The sequence below is a fragment of the Bos indicus genome, chromosome 10, assembly GCF_029378745.1.
Source record: "Bos indicus isolate NIAB-ARS_2022 breed Sahiwal x Tharparkar chromosome 10, NIAB-ARS_B.indTharparkar_mat_pri_1.0, whole genome shotgun sequence".
Classification (NCBI taxonomy): Eukaryota; Metazoa; Chordata; class Mammalia; order Artiodactyla; family Bovidae; genus Bos; species Bos indicus.
The window spans coordinates 48,143,390-48,163,970 of NC_091769.1; the positions used below are offsets into that span (position 1 = coordinate 48,143,390).

A 20,581-nucleotide genomic window follows, 5' to 3' on the forward strand; every position below is an offset into this window, starting at 1 on the left:
GCATATATAGTAGTGAAGGGCCAACATGGTGTTTCTACTCAGTATCCCAGGAGAGCATCTGACAGATAGCAGATGTTCAGTTAATGTTGAATGAATCAGTCCATTCTTAAAAATATTACTTGGTAACTTCTTTAACTCTTTTTACCTGTCATAAGGGAAATAATATTGGTGAGCGGGATGGCTTGTAATGTCCCAGGGGCTTCACTGATGTACAGAGTTCATCTGGGTATCTTAAGAGAACTTTACCGAAAAAGATAATTTTCACAAAATATCTGTAAGATGCATGGAACGAGTCCTAACTTTGCTACTACTACCCTTGTGAATTTCTCCATGCCTCAGCTCTTCATCCCTAAAGAAAGTAGCAATGAGTATTTCAGAGTTGTCATCAAGATTGACATGGGTAGGGTATGAGGCATATTGATGGCCACTATGTCAATGTAACCTCAGATATGCAGATGGCACCACCCTTATGGCAGAAAGTGAAGAGGAAATAAAGAGCCTCTTGATGAAAGTGAAAGAGGAGAGTGAAAAAGTTGGCTTAAAGCTCAACATTCAGAAAACGAAGATCATGGCATCTGGTGGGCATGGGAAATAGATGGGGAAACAGTGGAACCAGTGGCTGACTTTATTTTTTGGGGGGCTCCAAAATCACTGCAGATGGTGACTGCAGCCATGAAATTAAAAGACACTTACTGCTTGGAAGGAAAGTTATGAGCAACCTAGATAGTATATTCAGAAGCATATTACCTTGCCAACAAAGGTCCGTCTAGTCAAGGCTATGTTTTTTCCAGTAGTCAGGTATGGATGTGAGAGTTGGACTGTGAAGAAAGCTGAGTGCCAAAGAATTGGTGCTTTTGAACTGTGGTGTTGGAGAAGACTCTTAAGAGTCCCTTGGACTGCAAGGAGACCCAATGAGTCCATCCTAAAGGAGATCAGTCCTGGGTGTTCAATGGAAGGACTGATGCTGAAGCTGAAACTCCAATACTTTGGCTACCTCATGTGAAGAGTTGACTCATTGGAAAAGACCCTGATGCTGGGAGGGATTGGGGGCAGGAGGAGAAGGGGATGACAGAGGATGAGATGGCTGGATGGCATCACCGACTTGATGGACGTGAGTCTGGGTGAACTCCGGGAGTTGGTGATGGACAGGGAGGCCTGGCATGCTGCGATTCATGGGGTTGCAAAGAGTAGGACACAACTGAGCGACTGAACTGAACTGAACTGATGTCAATGTTAAAAAAATATCTTTACCCCAAAGTGATTCATGATAAGTGTACAATTAAAGTGGGGATCTGAGTTCCCTACCAGTTTAAATTCCTTTGGAGTAATGACTTTTAGGATTGTGGGTTCTTGGGAAAGTGGTATATTTCAGAAGCATGGAGTTGTCCTTGGTGGAGACATTGCCTGGTTCTCAGCAGGCAGAGAGTGTTGGTTTTTGATCAATGTGTTTATAAATGTTACTCAAACCAAGGGTGTAACTCAGAGGCACTAGAACCTCCTTAGAGATGATCCTTGGATTTAAGGCCGATGATATAGTGGTGGTTTCAGGAGCCATGGACTCTTTTAAAGCTTGACCTGGTAATTATAAAACTGAGTATTCAAATGCATTTGGACCATAGGCTTATTAGGGGCAAGAGATTGTGACTTTTTCTTGGTACCTGCACAGCTTCTAGCCAAAGCCTTCTAGTAGCCTCTAAATATTTGCCGAGTAAATTAATGAATGCCCAAAAGAAGGCCAACCAGAGAAATGAGCTAGAAAGGTTGAGATTGCAGACAGGGACCTAACATAGAGGGAGGGTGGCTAGTGATGGATGGAGGCAAAGTTGGCAGGTCAAATACAAGCAGCAATGTAAAAGATAGTCCAAACTCAGGCCATTTCCTGCAGAGGTTTTTGGGTTGGTGTTCCCCTAAATTTCACATTTTATAGGGCAACTGTAGGTTTTATTGGAGGGCCTCCCCACAGGTAGCTTTGTCCTGGCCTCAGAGCATCCTGGGTCACTATGGGAAGTTGACTTGAGTCATCTTTGGTGCCAAGATTTCTCAGTCTGACTTGCATGACACCTACTTCCTGTTAGAATGGGGATGGAAGACCTTGGCTGCCTGGGATACAATCATGTGGTATGAGTCACCTCTGGGCTATAGTCCATTGTTTCTTTCTGCGATAGTGTGGAACTATTGCAGAATACTTTTGATCACGTCCTTAACAGTGGTTCTTCTTAAGGTCTATCTGTCGGCACTGGAAGCAAGCCCTTGTGACTCAGCCTCACAGGTCCAGGAGAAAGATGTGATGAGAAAAACAGCTTGTTTTTCAGAGTTGCCATGTAGACATTTTATAGTCTGATAACCCTCCTCACACCCAGAGCCTGGACATTTTGATAAGGCCTTGCCATCAGTTCCTGCTTTGCTTTTCCTAGGACCCCTTTAAAAATAACGACCTACAGTAAAGCCCACAAAAGTTAGTGACCTCCGCCCCAACAGTACCCGTTGTCTCCTCCCTCAAGACCTGGCATGGTGGAGGCCTGCCTTTCCCCTGACTCACTGTGCCCTCTGGCATCTAGGATCTTGTGATTCGACTTCCTTTCTGTGGATGTATTGACATTGTGCCCTTAAAACGACCCCATGTGTGGTTTCACTTCCCCAAAGTGGGAGCTGGATGCTGAGGGAGCTGTCTGCCTCCCCCTTGTGAACAATGTGTGCTCCCTCCCTCGGTAGGTCACAATCCACATATTCTTAATTCAATACCCCTGCTCCAGCTCCTCAGCACAAGAGGTGAGCACGGACTCTGAAGCATTTATTTATCCTTAAGGACTTCTTCTTATGTACAACATGTACCCTCCATGTACTCACCAAATGAATCCAACAATATTCGATGTAAATCCAGACAAAACATTTCATAGGCTAGGGGTTCAAAATTATCATTATTACCATCATTGCCACCACCATTCCCATCATATCATCAAAGCTTCCTTTGAGAATCTAATAAAAATTATAGGCTTTCTTCACCAGAAAAATGTACCACACACCTGCACCCCAAATCCTGCGTGCTATTCATATTATAGGAGATTCACAAAATGCCAGAAACCCTGCCAGAACCTCCATGTTAAGGAACCCTGCTTTGGGCTGAAGTGGTCAGTTCTGGTCTTTGTCCTCAGACCCCCATCAGCAAGAAGACCGTTGATTAACACAAGAATGGTGTAATGTTCAGAGGCAGAGTGGCCAAGAAGAGGTGCTTGCTGAGTTGAAGTCCATCCTGATTCATTACTTTAGACCATCTCGGAGGTGTCACTTACATTAGTATGAAGTACAAATTATTATTTTCAATGAAGGTGGAAGTAGCTCAAAACCTTTAGAAAGTAATACTTATGAATATGTAATAAAAAGTTAGTCTGGGTTTATTGAAGTAGCAGATACTTCCAATGAATATTAATAAGGGAACTGAGACAAGAAGAGATAGTGGGTTATAATGTCAATGCACCGAAATTGAGAAAGATAAATTTTAACAAAAATGATTAAAATAATTGATGCTAATATAATTTTTATATGTTCCAAATTTTTAAGGAATAAGAAATTGCTTTGGAATTCAAGGTCAGCAGATTACATGTTTAAATGCCAGCTCAGCTACAACTGTGCCATTACTAACTTTCACTACATATTGAAAAATCTATGTGGGGTGTATTTCGATTTCCCGATTTTGCTCTTTTTAAGAGAGAAAAGTTAAAAGGTGAATCCATCACCAGGCTGGTATTTAAGCTCATAATCAAGATAACCAGAATAACATTTAAGATACAGGCTGCTGAAAATAATTGATTATCTCATGTACAGTCAATCTCATTAACATATGGCAAAGATTACAGCATAAATATGAGAGTCAGCATAAATACATTTGCTTGAAAGTACTAAAGATGATATTGGCAGGTACCAAACAGATGTCTTCTTAACAAGGCCTGGGAATGATTTCCTCCCACTTTCACTGGCTACCTCCTCTTCTGCAAACCCCATCTCTAGTTCCTTTGCTGTGTTGGTCACTCCTCTTTATTATTTAGTGCTCTCCTTTGCCATTTAGAAAGAGAGATGGCCATCACTCACTTGACTACCATGGAAGTCTTTCTGGTGGGGATCTGAGCTCATCTTTTGAGATCTTTACTCATTTTCTGCCACTCTATCATCTTCAGCTGACTTTAAATCTGTGGATTGAGATTAACCATGCTATCTTCTTTTTAAAATTTTTTATTTATTAAATTATTTCTGCACTGGATCTTCATTGCTATGTGCATCTTTCCATAGTTGTGGCAAGCCAAGGCTAATCTAGGTACAGTGCATGGGCTTCTCATTGCATGGCTGGCTTCTCACGTCATGGAGCACAGCCTCTAGGTGTGCAGACTTCAGTAGTTGTGGCTCTTGGTGTCCAGAGCACAGGCTCAGCAGTTGTGGCCCATGGGCTTAGTTGCTCCACAGCATGCAGGATCTTCCTGGACCAGGGATTGAGTTGGTGTCCTCTGCATTGCAAGGTGAATTCTTAATCACTGGGCCACCAGGGAAGCTGGCAAGATAACTTCTGACTTGATTTATATATATATATATATGTATATGTATATATATATATATATATATATAGGGGGAGAGAGAGAGAGAGAAAGAGAGAGAAATGGAGAGGAAAGGGAGGGAATGACCGTGTGTGTCTGTGTGTGTGTGCGTACACTCTCACAGTTTTTTTCTCCTTTGTATGATCTCAGATTTGTATTAAGAAAATAATTCATGTCTAGCATATGTAGCATTTCTGTGTAGGTATAGTAGGGTTTTTTTTCAGACTATCCTTAGCCTGCCATCTTTCCAAAACTATGAGTTTGACCCAATCTCTTTCTTTCTCAGCTTGTCCTTGTCCATTGTTCACTCTATCCTCAGATTCCACATTATGGTTTCTAGAAGGTTCTGGGCTTTACCATCATGGTAGCACCATGTTCCAGAAATTCAAGGTATTGATGTCTAGTAGGAAAGGTTATTGGAGAAGGCAATGGCACCCCACTCCAGTACTCTTGCCTGGAAAATCCCATGGACAGAGGAGCCTGGTAGGCTGAAGTCCATGGGGTTGCTAACAGTTGGGCACGACTGAGCAACTTAACTCACTTTTCACTTTCATGCATTGGAGGAGGAAATGGCAACCCACTCCAATATTCTTGCCTGGAGAATCTCAGGGACAGAGGAGCCTATTGGGCTGCTGTCTATGGGGTCATACAGACTGAAGTGATTTAGCAGCAGCAGCAGCAGCAGGAAGGGGTATTGTGTGTGCCAAACAATGAAGAAGCAAACAACACATGTCCACTTGACTTTCCCTTTTGCTGTTACCTGGAGAAGGCAATGACAACCCACTCCAGTACTCTTGCCTGGAAAATCCCATGGATGGAGGAGCCTGGTAGGCTGCAGTCCATTTGCTCTTACCTGGACAGGTGTTTAATGAAGTGTGTTCAGGTACTTGTTATGCCAATATTTGGTGTTTTGCAATGGCACAATCATCACATAATGGCAGGAGAGGGGTATGACCTATCTTTAGGTGAAGACAAATAAAATTGCATTATCATGTGGTTTAGGTGAGGAATAAATCTGCTAAAAGTCAAAAAAGCTTCAAGGTAAAAGCCAGACAGTTTATAACATCAGCAATTGATGATATTAATACTACCATAAATAACAACAATAACATAGTTTATAGCAATTTACCTTTTAAAGGATGCTTTTACATTTATTTACATTTAATAGTATATGTAGGCATGTGTGCTCAGTAGATTCTGACTCCTTGTGATCCCATGGACTGTAGCCCACCAGGCTCCTCTGTCCACAGAATTTTCCAGGCCAGAATAGTGGAGTGGGTTGCCATATTCTACTCCAGGGGTTCTTCCTAATCCAGGAGTTGAACTCAAGTCTCTAGTATCTCCTGCATTGGCAGGTAGTTTCTTTACCTGGGAAACCAATATTATATGTAAGCCTGGTATAAATTTCATTCTAGTTGCAAAAGGGTCGGACACGACTTACTAACTGAAATAACAAACATACCAAATAACCAGTGATTTGTAGAAGTAACAACTTGTTCTAAAATTAAAATGTTATTTTACTATGGAAGTAAATATGTGGTAAAAATATGTGGTAAAAATGACAACACATTAGCTACTCAAATTTTTATATAGAGAGATATTTATAATAGCAAAAAATGGAATCTACATGAATATTGAACAGTAATAGAACACTTAAATTATAATGTATCTATTTGCTTGCATTATTAGTAAATGATTTCAACATGATGCCCTCAAAGAATGTCTGATGGTAGGAAAAGTTCATTATACGTGATAAAAACAATTAAAAAGTATGAACAAACCAATATTCAGTATGTTTCTCACATAATTAAAAATAAACGCACAGGGATGAAATATACACACAAGCATAGGAGCAATATTCAAAACAGATAACAACTGTTAGGGGAGGCACTAGCCAATCAGAACAGCCACTTTCTCTTCTCAATTGGTCTGGCCATGCCAGTGCTTACTGCTTAGTGTCTCGTCTCAAAATAGCAGCAGTGTTATGATAATGGGAGTGAATGTTCTTCTTTTTGTCTTTAAAATGTTTCTGCACATGTTTCTGTTTTCTAAATTCTGTACAGTGAGGATGTACGAATTAATAGAAAAGAATATAATCCCTTAATATTCTCTTTAGCAAAAACTATAACTTCCCAGAATTTTGCAATGCTGTTTACTTTCCTTCTTGTTTCTATGGTCCCTCCCCCACCCTTCAGTGCCTTGTCTCCCTTAGTCCAAGCAATTCACAGAAGATACTTAAAATGGGTCCATAGATGCATTCTCTGAAATGCCCAACGAAACTAATTGGCTAACTAACTAAACCAACACTATAAAAAGAGAAGTCTATCATTTTAAGATCATTGGTGTAAAACCACAATGTGACCACTTGTATTTTTAGTGGAGGAGTCATACTGGTTACCTTTATTGTTTAGTTTCTCATTTGTGTCCTACTCTTTATGACCCCATGGACTGCAGCACATCAGACTCCCCTGTGCTTCACCATCTCCTGGAGTTTGTTCAAACTCATGTCCATTAAGTTGGTGATGCCAACATCATCATCTAATCCTCTGTCATCCCCTTCTCCTCCTGCCTTCAATCTTTTCCAGCATCAGGGTCTTTCCAATGAGTCAACTCTTCACATCAGGTGATCAAAATGTTGGAGCTTCAGCTTTAGCATCAGTCCTTCCAGTGAATATTCAGGGTTGATTTCCTTTAGGACTGGCTGTTTGCCTACCTACTGACAATTAAAAAATTTTCTCTATCAACAGAGGAAAATAATTACAAGGTTTATTTAACTTTCACTATGTACCAGGCACCATTCTAAGCACTTTCCTTAGATGATTTCCTTTATCCTCACAACCACCCTATTAAGTAGGTGCCGTTATTGTTTTCATTTTATAGATGAGGCTAAGAGAAGTCAAGTAACTTGTGCAAAGTCACACAGCAAGTAGCAAGTAGAAACTTGATCCGAGAGCATCTGATGCCACAGCTTGGCTCTTAACCAGTTTACTACCCTGTACCAATGTTTCACATACAAGTCAGCTTGACTCCAAAAATAACAGAGTGAAAATACACTATACTTTCGTACACACCCATCCCAAATGAACATAATTGGTGCTTAATAAATGATCCATAATGATACTAATTATTATTGAGGCTGTTGGCATTTGAAAATCCTTCTAGCAGACAGTGCTCATGGTATAGGACACAGGGCCTCTGATCTGCAGGGTTTGCTGGCTCTCTGTTCTTTGGAGTGGTAGCTATGTTCTTAGGCCTCAGTTTTCTTTCCTAATAAATGAAGATAATAATTATACCCACCTTTCAGGGTGTGCAGTATAAACAAGCTAAACATATAAAGCTCTTAGCTCAAAACCTGGCATGTAGTCAGAACTCAGTAAATGTAAGTTGATGCTATGTCTTCTTGTCATTTTTACACTTAAGGGACAAAATATCTGCCTTGGAGGGATCTACTTTAAGAGGTTTGAACTAGTTCATCATCAAGGCTCCCATGACACAAAGAGTCCAGGCACAGATGCTTAAATCATAAAGGTCAACAAAGAATAGCCTTTAGCTTTTTTTTTCCAGGCCTAATATTTGTTGGCACTGTGTAGTCCAGATTCCTGTCCCTGTCCCTTTCCCCCCACTGAATAACCAACCTCCTCCTCAAGACTCTGCTTTGCTCTGTAGTTTGGTTAAGGCTTTCCCTAGTCAATTTTGCATACACTGGCCTTGTGATGTTGATTTAAGATTAGTTTAGAGTGAATTTCAGCCATTGTGGATTTCAACCGTTGATTGTAAGTTCATTCATAACATGGCTGAGATGAAGTGAATTTTGTCCAATGGTTTGATGTTAAGAGAGTGTGAGGCTAATGGAGTATTCATTGAGCAGTGAACACCTAATTAGGAATTACAGAGAGCTTGGGCTGGCAGCCTGGGTAGTGAAGGTGTCCAGTGAAGGCTGACTTATGGGTATGGGGAAAAGACTACGCTTGGCTGTTTCTGTACTTTTCTTACAGCCTAAAGGGCCTTGTCCTTCCGAATTTTCTGGGCAAATGGTAGCTACAGGGACAGAAATCCTGATTTGTGGCAGCTGAGTGGATGGTAGGACAAAGCTCTTACCCTTCCTGTGGATGAAGAAGAGAAGCAGTTGATTTCTGGGGCAGGCGATCTCTAAATGATTGTGCGCACCCTGATAATTTGGGGAGCTGCTAACATTTTTGGAACTGGGAATATATTTGAAATTCTAACATACAATTTCTAGCTATTTCCAACCTCCCATATGTGAATCGCCAAAAGTGAATTCTGAAAACGGTAGTGGGAAAATACTGCCTGGGGATAAAGAAAAGTTACCGCAGGAGTCTAGTTTCTATATTAATTTATTTCACAATAAGAGCAAATTCCTTTCCCTAGGGGAATATTTGACACAGTAATTGCACTAGGGAACAGTCATTATTTCATTTCACTTTCTTTCTTTTTTAAACTTTCTTTGTAAAGCAAAGTGTTATAAATCTTCCTGAAAGAGCCACTTAAACAAGATTTGTGGGCTGTGAGATACGTGTTTTATGTGTGTGTTTGTATATATATAATGAATATTATAGATGTATACATGTATATTCATTCATTCATTTGTTGTTGGGTCTCACAATGACATTTTGACTGATCAAAAGAGAAAATTAGAAGTACATGAGATCTAGACACATGAAACACATTTTTCCAGATTTAGAGAGTGAACAGAAGAACACATGCTATCTATCATGAGTGAAAAACACAGACCTGAGTTCAACTTACATTGCTTTTATGGAACCAAACTCGGGCCTGCTTACCTGTGTGCAGTAAAGCCAATCTACTGATGCCAGATGATGGTGAAGCAAAGTGTAATATTTACTGCAGGCTCCAAGCAAGGAGTCCTGGGCAGTTAGTGCTTAAATGTCCCAAACACCCTGAAGACTTTCAGGGAAAAGTTTATAAAGACAGGGTGAGGGAGGGAGCTTGTGATACATGAGATCAGTTTGTGGACATTCTTCTGATTGGTGAGGTAATCAGGAGTTAACATCATCAACCTTCTGGTTCTAACTGGTCTGGGGTCTACATAGTTTTGGGCAGTAGACAGTTAACTTCTTCCATCTGGTGGGGGTTTCAGTATCTAGAAAACAGCTCAAAGGACCTGACTCAGAATATTATCTACAGCCCTTGAGGAGGAACTAAAGGTCCTTGACTTTGTTTAATAGCAGAATTATTATTGTTTTGTTTTGCGTGACTGTTTTCCTTTCTTTCTGCATCTTCTCACTTCTCCGATTAAATTTATTTTTAACTGGAGTTTTTCTACAGACAAAAGGCAGGTGGAAGACATGGGGGGTGGGTGGGTAGAGTCCTGTTCTGGGAAGCCCTAATAGAATCCTGCTCAGTTACATTGCCTCTGACCAAGTGAGAATGATTTTATTACTTACAAAGGTTTTAAAATGTAAATTGTATCTATAATACACATCGTAAGTAGTGAAGTCCTATGAATATGATGGTTTGATGGTTGGTGCATATCCAATTTAAAACCTTGTGTTTTGAGATACAGGAATTTGAGAGGTACATCATTCTATATTTGAGCTTCAGTTTGGTTTTTGATTGTAGATGAGGAAACCAAGGCCCAGAATATTGAGTGGAGCAGGCCTTATTACAGGTCTGTGAACCTCCAAAGCCCATGCTCTCAAACCCTGTGCATGGTTAGGAAACAAAAGGGAGTGATGCTTCTGCTTCTCAATGCTGTGTCTTGTTAGATGCTAATTAAGCACAATACTCTTTTCTCTCAAGTCCACACTCAGCCTCAGAATCCTTTGCAACACAGGACTCTAGGCAACCACAGCCAACCAATGGGTTTGATATAATATGAAACCTATAGACCAGCCTGGCAAGGCAATATATTCCTTCCCTGAGCTAGACTCATGCTACAAGTAGAGCCCTGAGTGCCTGCCTGTACCACCTATGTGAGTCTGTGAGCAAATCCCTTAAACTTTCAAAGCCTCTTTCTCTACCTTTCACGAGTGGAGGGAACAATACTAACCACTTTCTGTGGTTGATGTGAGGAGCACAAATGAGAAAATATGTGTAAAAGCACTTGGTAAGCTTTTTAAATGTAGGGATGGATGATTATATTTAGTTTTACAGATAGGAAAAACTGATTGTACTCACAGAATTCATCACCACTTTAGGTATTTATTCTTTTTAGTGCACGTTTAAAAACCAAGTTTAGCATACTTTTATTGTTATCTCATTTGAAAGTTGCTAAACTGTGTTGCGAAATTCTGCTAATGATTTTTTTCCCCCAATTTTTCCCTTTCTTACAGTAATGATGTTGCTACCTGCCCTAACACATGAGGTTGCCTTCAAATACTGTGAAGGTGGTCTGGCCTCTAACAACTTTTTCACTTCTTTTTTAAAAAAATATTTTATTTACTTATTTATTTTGGCTGCACTGGGACTTAGTTGCTGTTTGTGGGATCTAGTTCCCTGACCAGGGATTGAAACTGGACCTCCAGCATTGGGAGCATGGAGTCTTAACCACTGGATCAGCAGGGAAGTCCCCCTTTTCTTTTCTTGAGTGGCCATGACACCATCCTTTCCCCTGCACCCAGCACTGGGAAATTGAGGAGGCGTGTGATTTACAAGGGTATGAGCAACATGAAAGATCAAAAGAAAAAAAAAAAAAATCAGCCTACCCCTTTTAACCTAGGTTAAAATTGATGGGGAACCCCACCTAGGCTTGCAGGAGCACAAGCTAGAGTGGTTACTGGAAACTGGGGTGGATGGCCCTGGAGGGGGCTGCCAGTCAGGAGCTGGAAGCTTTAGCAGGTGAGTGAATGCAGCCTGTGGTACTCTGTGATCCAGCAGATGACCAGAGCTGGAAAGGCAAGGAAGCTTTTGGTGTGGCCCATGTGCTCTGATTTTGGGACACAGAGAGGTAGAGAAGGGGGAGCCCAGGGTGCACAGAAGACGCCCAGAGCAGCAGACATTCAAAAAGACAAGTAGAGTAGTATTTGGAGGAATGAGATTTATTTGAGGCCATGGCAGAAGATCAGGAGAAGAGGAGGAGCAGGACATGTAATCTGTAGCTCTTTTTTTTAAAATGCATTTTATTCAAGTATGGTTGATTTACAATGCTGTGTTAATTTCTGCTGTACAGAAAAGTTGAGAAGAGTATCCTCATATTTTGGAGAAGTCATCACACTGTATATTAGTTCCTTAGAACTTCTTCATTTTATAACTTAAAGTTTATACCCTTGGACTAACATCTCCCCATTCACTCCACTTGTCAGCTCTTGATAAAACCATCCTACTCTCTGTTTTTATGGGTTAGGCGTTTTTAGATTCCACATGTACTTAAGAACATAAAGTATTTGACTTTATTTATCTGACATTTCACTTAGCATAACGCCCTTAAGGTCCATCCATGTCATCCCAAATGGCAGGATTTTCTCCTTTCTCATGGCTGAAAAATATCCCATTGTATATACGTTCCATATATTCCTTACCCATTTATCTATTGCTGGACACTTAGTTTGTTTCTGTATCTTGGCTGTTGTGAATAGTGCTGCAATAAACATGAAAGTGCAGATATCTCTTTCCCTTGCTTCGCATATACACCCAGAGATGAGATTGCTAGGTCATATGGTAGTTCTGTTTTTAATTTTTTGAGGAACCATCATACTGTTTTTCATAGTGGCTGCATGAATTAACAATCTACCAACAGTGCACAAGGATTCTCTTTTCTCCACATCTGTGTCAATTTGTCAGTTTCTCCACATCTTTGTCATCGTGTCTTTTTGATGATAGTCATTCTAACAGGTGTGAAGTGATACCTCATTGTGGTTTTGATCTGCATATCCCTGTTGAATAGTGATGCTGAGAATTATTAGACATTTGTGTGTCTTCTTTGAAAATGTCTATTCAGTTCCTATGTCCATTTAAAAATTTTTTTTAAATTGCTGTTGAATTGTGTGAGTTCCTTATGTATTTTGGATATTAATCCTTAACTAGAGGTATATTATTTGCAAATATTTTCTCCCATCCCATACATTGACTTTTCTTCTTGTTAAGTGTTTCTTTGGTTGTGCAGAAACCTTTTAATTTGATGTAGTTCCATGATTAATTTTTGCTTTTGATGCTTGTGCTTTTGGTGTCATATCCATTGCCAATCCATGTCAAGGAGCTTCCACCTATGTTTTCTTTGAGGCATTTCATGGTTTCAAGTCTTATGTTTAAGTATTTAACTCATTTCAAGTAAATTTTTGAGTGGTACAAGATACTCATTCTTATACACGTGAGTCTTATGTTTAAATCTTTAACCCATTTCAAATAAATTTTGATAGTAGTGAAAGATGCTTTTTCTTGTGCATGTGGGTATCCAGTTTTCCCAACGTCATTTAGGGAAGACACTTTCCTCATTGAGGAATTACGGCTCCACTGTCAAATATTAGTTGACTATATATGTGAGGGTTTATTTCTGGCTCTCTATTCTGTTCCATTGCTCTACAGGTCTCTTTTTATGTTAATACCATATTGTTTTGATTACTGTATCTTTGTAATATAGTTTGAAATCAGGAAGTGTGAGGTTTCCAGCATTGTTCTTTCTCAGGAGTGCTGTGACGATTCAGGGTCTTTGTGGTTCCATACAAATTTAGGTCTTTTTTCTATTTCTATGAAAAACACCACTGGAATTTTGAATAGGGATTGCACTGAATCTGTAGAGGTTTTGGATATTATGGACATTTTAATAATATAAATTCTTCTGGTGTATTAACATGGCACATCTTTCTATTTGTGTCTTCCTCAGTTTCTTTCATCGAAACCTTATAGCTTTCAGTGTACAGATATTTTACCTTCTTGGTTAAATTTTTTCCTAAATATCTTATTATTTTTGATGCTAATATAAATAAGATTGTTTTCTTTATTTCTTTTTATAGTTAATGTATAGACATGCAACTACCTTCTGTGTATTGATTCTGTATCCTGTGGCTTAATTTGTTGATTATTTCTCAGTTTTTTAGTAGAGTCTTAAGAATTTTTTACGTATAAGATTCATCTGGAAACAAAGACAGTTTTATATTCTTCCTTTTCAGTTTGGATGCCTTTTGTGTCTTTTTCTTTCTGATTGCTCTGGCTAGGACTTCCAGTACTATGTTGAATTGAGTAGAGAGAGTGGACACCCTTGACTTATTTCTGATCTTAGAGTAAAAGGTCTCAACCTTTTATTGTTAAGGATGAGTTAGCTGTGGGCTTGTCATATATGACTTTTATTATGTTGAAGTACACTCCTTCTGTACCCAATTTGTTTAGAGTTTTTTATTGTAAAAGCATGTGGTGTTTGGTCAAATGGTTTTTCTGCATCTATTGGGATGATCATATAGTTTTTTTTTCTTTTATTATAAGGTAAGTTCCTTGCATACAAACCTTCAGTTTTCAGACTTTCAAAGATGCTAACGTGCACTTGCATGCCCAATCATGTAAGTTAGTCACATATCTAGCATACATTGTTACATGCATGCATAGCCTATAAGTAGTTGTATTTTTGCACACTTTGCTATACTGTACTATATAGAGTACAGCAGTACAGTATCTTTATTTGAAGCCCAGGATGTCAGGAAACAAGTGTAAAAGCAGTGGGATGTAGCTGGTAATACTGAATTTTTCAAGGTACTGTACTGTAAGATTCAAAATGTTTATTTTATGTGTTTGTTTTTTATGTATTATTTGTGTGAAAAGTATTATAAACCTATTACAGTACAGTACCATATAGCTGATTATGTTAGGTGAGTATCTAAGCTAACTTTGTTGGGCTTAATGAACAAACTAGACTTATGAACACATTCTTGGAATGGAACTCATTCATATGTAGAAATTTACTGTATTAATTTGGGGTTTCACATTTATTGATTTGAATATGCATTCCTGGAATACACTCCATTGATCACAGTGTATCCTTTTAATGTAATGTTGAATTCAATTTACTAGTATTTTGTTGAGAATTTTTGCATCTCTATGCATCAGCAATACTGGCCTCTAGTTTTCTTTTTTTTGCGTTGTCCTTATCTGGATTTGATATCAGGATAATGTTGGCATTGTAAAATGAATTTACATTTCCTTTACATGAAGGAAGTGTTTCCTTCTCTTTGATTTTTGGGAGGAGTTTGAGAATAATTGGTATTAATTACTTGGATGCTTGGGCTTCCTTTGTGGCTCAGCTGGTTAAGAATCCACCTGCAATGTGGGAGGCCTGGGTTTGACCCCTCGGTTGGGAAGATCCCCTGGAGAAGGGAACGGCTACCCACTCCAGTATTCTGGCCTGGAGAATTCCAAAGACTGTATAGTCTATGGGGTCACAAAGAGTCGGATATGACTGAGCGACTTTCACTTGGTAGAATTCACCAGTGAATTTCACTTGGTAGAATTCACCAGTGATCTTGCTGTTTTCTTTGATGGGAGGTTCTTGATTATGGATCCATTGTCCTTACTTGTTGATATGTTCTGATGTTTGATTTTTTTCATGAATCAGTCTTGGTAGGTTGTATGTTTCTAGGAATTTATCCATTTTTTCTAGGTAATTCAATTTGTTGCCATATAACTGTTCAAGGTATTCTCTTATGACCCTTTTTATTTCTGTGGCATTAATTGTATCATCTCTTTCAAATTTGATTTTGTTTGAGTGTTTTCTCTTTTTTCATAGTTAGCTTGGTTAATATTTTGCCAGTTTTGTTTATCTTTTCTAAAATTAGCTTTTAACATTGTTAATGTTTTCTATTATTTTTATTCTCTCTGTTTCTTTTATTTCTGCCTTGACCTTTATTATTTCCTTCCTTCTGCTAACTTTGGGCTTAGATTCTTCTTTCTGATTTCTTGAGCTTAATGTTGGCTGTTAAATGTATAAGATGCTTTCAGTTCAGTTGCTCAGTCGTGTCCGACTCTTTGTGACCCCATGAATTGCAGCATGCCAGGCCTCCCTGTCCATCACCAACTCCTGGAGTTCACTCAGACTCACGTCCATGGAGTCAGTGATGCCATCCAACCATCTCATCCTCTGCCGTCCCCTTCTCCTCCTGCCCCTAATCCCTCCCAGCATCAGAGTCTTTTCCAATGAGGCAACTCTTCGCATGAGGTGGACAAAGTACTGGAGTTTCAGCTTTAGCATCATTCCTTCCAAAGAAATCCCAGGGCTGATCTCCTTCAGAATGGACTGGTTGGATCTCCTTGCAGTCCAAGGGACTCTCAAGAGTCTTCTCCGACACCACAGTTCAAAAGCATCAATTCTTTGGCGCTCAGCCTTCTTCACAGTCCAACTCTCACATCCATACATGACCACAGGAAAAACCATAGCCTTGACTAGATGGACCTTTGTTGGCAAAGTAACGTCTCTGCTTTTGAATATGCTATCTAGGTTGGTCATAACTTTCCCTCCAAAGAGTAAGCGTCTTTTAATTTCATGGCTGCAGTCACCATCTGCAGTGATTTTGGAGCCCCCCAAAATAAAGTCTGACACATGTAGCCACAAAACAAAAGCCACCATAGAGTCTCACAAGCCAAAGGGAAAAGAATCAAACATACCACTGTGGAAAATCATCAATTCATCAAGAAAAGTAGCAAAAGATGAACAAGAACACTAAGGAACTACAAAATATCCAGAAAAATTTAATACAACAGTGCTAATAAGTCCTTACATATCAATAGTTACTCTAAATGTAAATAAATTAAATTCTCCAGTTAAAAGACATAAAATAGTTGTATGGGAAGAAAAAAAACACAGGCTCAAATTTTATGCTGCCTATGTGATGTTTACTTAACTTTAAAGCCATAGATAGGCTCAAAGTGAAGATATGGGGAAAGATATTCCATGTAAGTGAAACCGAAAGAGAGCATGAGGAGCTATAATTGTATTAGAGAAAATAGATATTTAGGTAGAAATGGTGGCAAGAGGCAAAGAAGATCATTATATAAAGATTCATCAAGAAGCTGTAACAATCATAAATATACATGTACCCAACATTGGAGCACCTAAATATCTTAAATACTAACAGATTTGACAGGAGAAATGTGGATTCTTTGGCCTTGGGCAAAACCATCTGAGTCAGAATTGCAGGGGTATCCCAGGAAGCTGTTTTACACAGGCTTACCAGGTCATTCCTTGGAGAAGGCAATGGCACCCCACTCCAGTACTCTTGCCTGGAAAATCCCATGGACGGAGGAGCCTGGTAGGCTGCAGTCCATGGGGTCGTGAAGAGTCGGACAAGACTGAGAGACTTCACTTTCACTTTTCACTTTCATGCATTGGAGAAGGAAATGGCAACCCACTTCAGTGTTCTTGCCTGGAGAATCCCAGGGACGGGGGAGCCTGGTGGGCTGCCGTCTGTGGGGTCGCACAGAGTCAAACATGACTGAAGCGACTTAGCAGCAGCAACCAGGTCATTCCTAGGGACCCTGCATTTTGAGAACCACGGTTTTAGAATTTTGCACTAGAAAAATAGTTTCTGTAGACTTAAGTGATTGTGATTATCGTGCATGATTTTAAAATCTTTGGTTTTATAGTTCAAACATCTCTCTTCTTTTATTACTTAACTCTAATCCTTTTATCCTTATTTTAATTGTTTAAGTGTATATGTAGGTCACCTTCAACATTTTTAGATAGGGTATAAATGATTAAAGAATAAAGTTGAAAGTGAAAGTGAAGTTGCTCAGTCTTGTCCGACTCTTTGCGACCCCATGGACTGTAGCCTACCAGGGTCCTCCATCCATGGGATTTTCCAGGCAAGAATACTGGAGTGGGTTGCCATTTTCTTCTCCAGGAGATCTTTCCAACCCAGGGTTTGAACCAGGTCTCCTGCATTGTAGGCAGATGCTTTACTGTCTGAGCCACCAGGGAAGTCCCAAAGAATAAAGTTAGGATATTATAAATAATAGTCCCCCACCTCCTGCTGTTGTTGATTCATATATATCTGTTTCAGACCATGCTGGGTTTTTTTTAATGTGAAATTTTACTTTTGGATAAAGTTGTTTAAAACTTAAACTGTTCACCTCACAGTTCACATTCTGACTCATCCATTTGCACACTTCAGTTTGCGTCTCAGCCTGCATTCCCAATATCTACAGGTCATTACACTTATATTTAAAAATGTGTTTCATTTTCTAGGGAACTTCTTCAAGGCTCATAGGGGGACCAACTGTGAGTACAGAAGGCAAAGGTCACGGGGGAAGTGTTTCTAGAGACGCCGAGTATTGTTACCAAAGATCTAGCACCCTGGCCTGCTTTACACCAAACACATTTCCCAGGGGCTCTCTTGCAAAGTAAAGATGCAGTAAAGACATTCATCTATTCTTAGTATCTGCCAGACTTGGTTTTAAGTCCTGGCTTGGTCACTTACTGCTGTGTAACTAACTCTGCATGTGATTCTTAACCTCTGAAGCTTTGGTTTCAGAGACTTAAGTGGAGGAAATAGCAGTGCTTAGTGAGAGATTGGATAAAACAGGTGAAGAAGAGGAATGCAGCCAAGATGATGCTGAGAATATTTTTTTGAAGGTCAGGGAAAAGGGTTATTCCCAGGAGAACTCTCAGAGGGTTTTAATATGTTTGGGCACAGCACAATAATTGGGCTGGTCCCAGTTTTAGCATCCTCAAAGCCCTTTTCAAATTGTCACTCACTTTCCCTTTATAGCTTTCCACTCACCAGTCATAGTGGGGATCTCCGATACAGTGGTTAGCAATCTACATCCCATTTTTACAAGTTTTATTGGAGCACAGTCACATCCATTCACCATTGATTCATGCATCCTCTGTGGTTGCTGTCGTGCTGCAATAACTGAGTTAAATATTTGCGACAGAGACCAAATGGCCCACAGAGCCCAAAACATTTACTACTGAGTCCTTTACAGAAAATGTTTGCTGACTTTGGTTCCAAGACAAGGTTTTCTGGCCCCACCCTGTCTCTCCCCTCAGAACCTTCAGAGGAGATTGGCTGATTTGAGACATTCTCTTGACAAAGTTGTTCCTGGTGTCAGTCCTCATCTATAGCATTTTCTTTTTAGCATCAGCCTTTAAAAGTCATGTCCTAAGAAAGAAGTGATGTAGAAACTGAAGGCAGAATCAATAGAGTGCATTTTGGATTGTGGAAATTTTCTCTTCACTCAAGTCCTACTGCACTGGCAAAACACCTGCAGAGATTGGACATACTTTTGCAATTGGTAGAACTGAAAACAGCTTTGTTAACAGACCTCCTTCCTGGTCAGTACTACTAGTATTCTCAAATTAGAAGGAAGGCAGAGATAGAGGTAAGAATGGGGGGTCCAGTAGGGCAATTTTGGGGCTACTGCTTAATCTCCTTGGGCCCATTTTATATTTTCTCTCGGTACTGAAGACTTGACCATTTAGGGGTACAGGCAAGTTTTGCAGGCTAATGAAAGCTGAGTGATGAAAGCTGAGTCCTGCTGCTGCATACTTAAGCCAGATGTTAACAAGATCTGATGGGTGGGCTGCCTTGGAGGACCCCCAAGCCCTCCAGTTTATTGTGGAGACCCAGGGACAGAAAGCATTGGTGTTTCCTGAGGTTGATGCCCCCACTCCAGATCCAGCCTCCTCTGCCTGGGCAGGACCTTCCATCCCAGTGGTTTTTCCTCCTCCTTTGCCTGCTTTTCTCACTTCTCCTCCTTCCAACATGCAGTTCTTTCTGCCCTGGCTCCTTTCCATTTCCTTTCACCTTTTGGGGGCAAACTCCCATTCCTCCTTCAAATTCCATTTAACTTCTCCTCTGCTGTGAATCTTTGCCACACGGAATCTCTTCTCTCTGTGACCCCAGAGTCTCTTCCTACTCCGTTGTAGCCTCACTCAGATAGTGTATTTGCATTTTTATCTCTTGCTCCCTTCCGTGGTGCACAGGGACTACATTTTTTTCAGTTTCATATCCCAGTTTCTACCGTAATATCTGGCACACAGAGAGCACCAGTAAATGCAAAGTGATTACGCTTCAAGGTGATGAGCAGGAGCAAATTACTTAACCTGTTTAAGCCTCAGACGTAGCATTGTTGTGAGGAGTGAATGAACTGATTAGGTATGGTGCTGAGGGTGGTGTCTGATACGCAGTGACGCCTCAGTGTCAGCTTCTGTGTTACTGCTAATACCCTCCAAATCTTTAATTATCTAATATAATAAGCAACAGTACTGATAGTGATGACATGATGACGGATAACTTGTTGGGTGAAAGCTTCTTTCATTCTCTTGCATTCCCTCAATGGGGCTGTTGACAAAGGCCAGCCTGCTACCTAAATGGAAACGCTGTGCTTAGTAGCGAGGGACCTGGTTTCTTCCAAAGCTTCTTCCCACTTGAGCAAAGTTTGAAGTCTCTGAACTTTTCTTCAATCAGGTCAAGCGATCCTGGGCAGGGGGGAACCAGCACCAAAGGCCAAGGAATGGGCTCCAACACCCCAACTCATTAATATCATCAGCATCCTAACAAATGGGAGGCCGGAGAGCCAGACCGAGCAGCCACTTGGTCACATGGCGGGGGTCTGCCCCGGGGCCCTGCGCACATTGAGCGGATGGGCACAAGTGCCATCCATATTTCTCTGTGCAGCCCTGGCCCCCACCTCCCGTGTCAACCTGCTGAGCGGGCTTGGCCCAGGTTCTCATGCTTCACAGAGAAGATTTATTCCTCAAGACTGACCTACATGGATGTATGTATCTAAATTCACAAAAGCTTGAGTTTGATGGCAAGCAACAAAAGGTCAGAGGAAAAGCAGGCAAGGCGTTTAAATCAAAATGATGAAACTGGGTAATTTCATTAGCAACAGTTGTATTTACTGGAAGTCACAGATGGCGCAGTTTAGCTCATAGCCAAGTTTTTAGGACAAAATAAGAATGAAGAAAGGAATATTTCAAGGGAGAGGTGGTTAAAAATTAAATAGGCACCAGATGGCTCAAGACTGTCCCTCCTATAAATTTGGTGAACGAAGGCATGCTGAATCCAAAGGCTTTCTGAATGGGATTAGAGCTT

General features: G+C 40.2%; 1 long non-coding RNA gene across 1 annotated transcript in view; it reads left to right on the forward strand.

The window, feature by feature from the left end:
* Window positions 1-20,581, forward strand: part of LOC139185154 (uncharacterized) — a 196,248-nt gene that overhangs the window by 19,864 nt on the left and 155,803 nt on the right. The gene's annotated exons all lie outside the window — the stretch shown is intronic.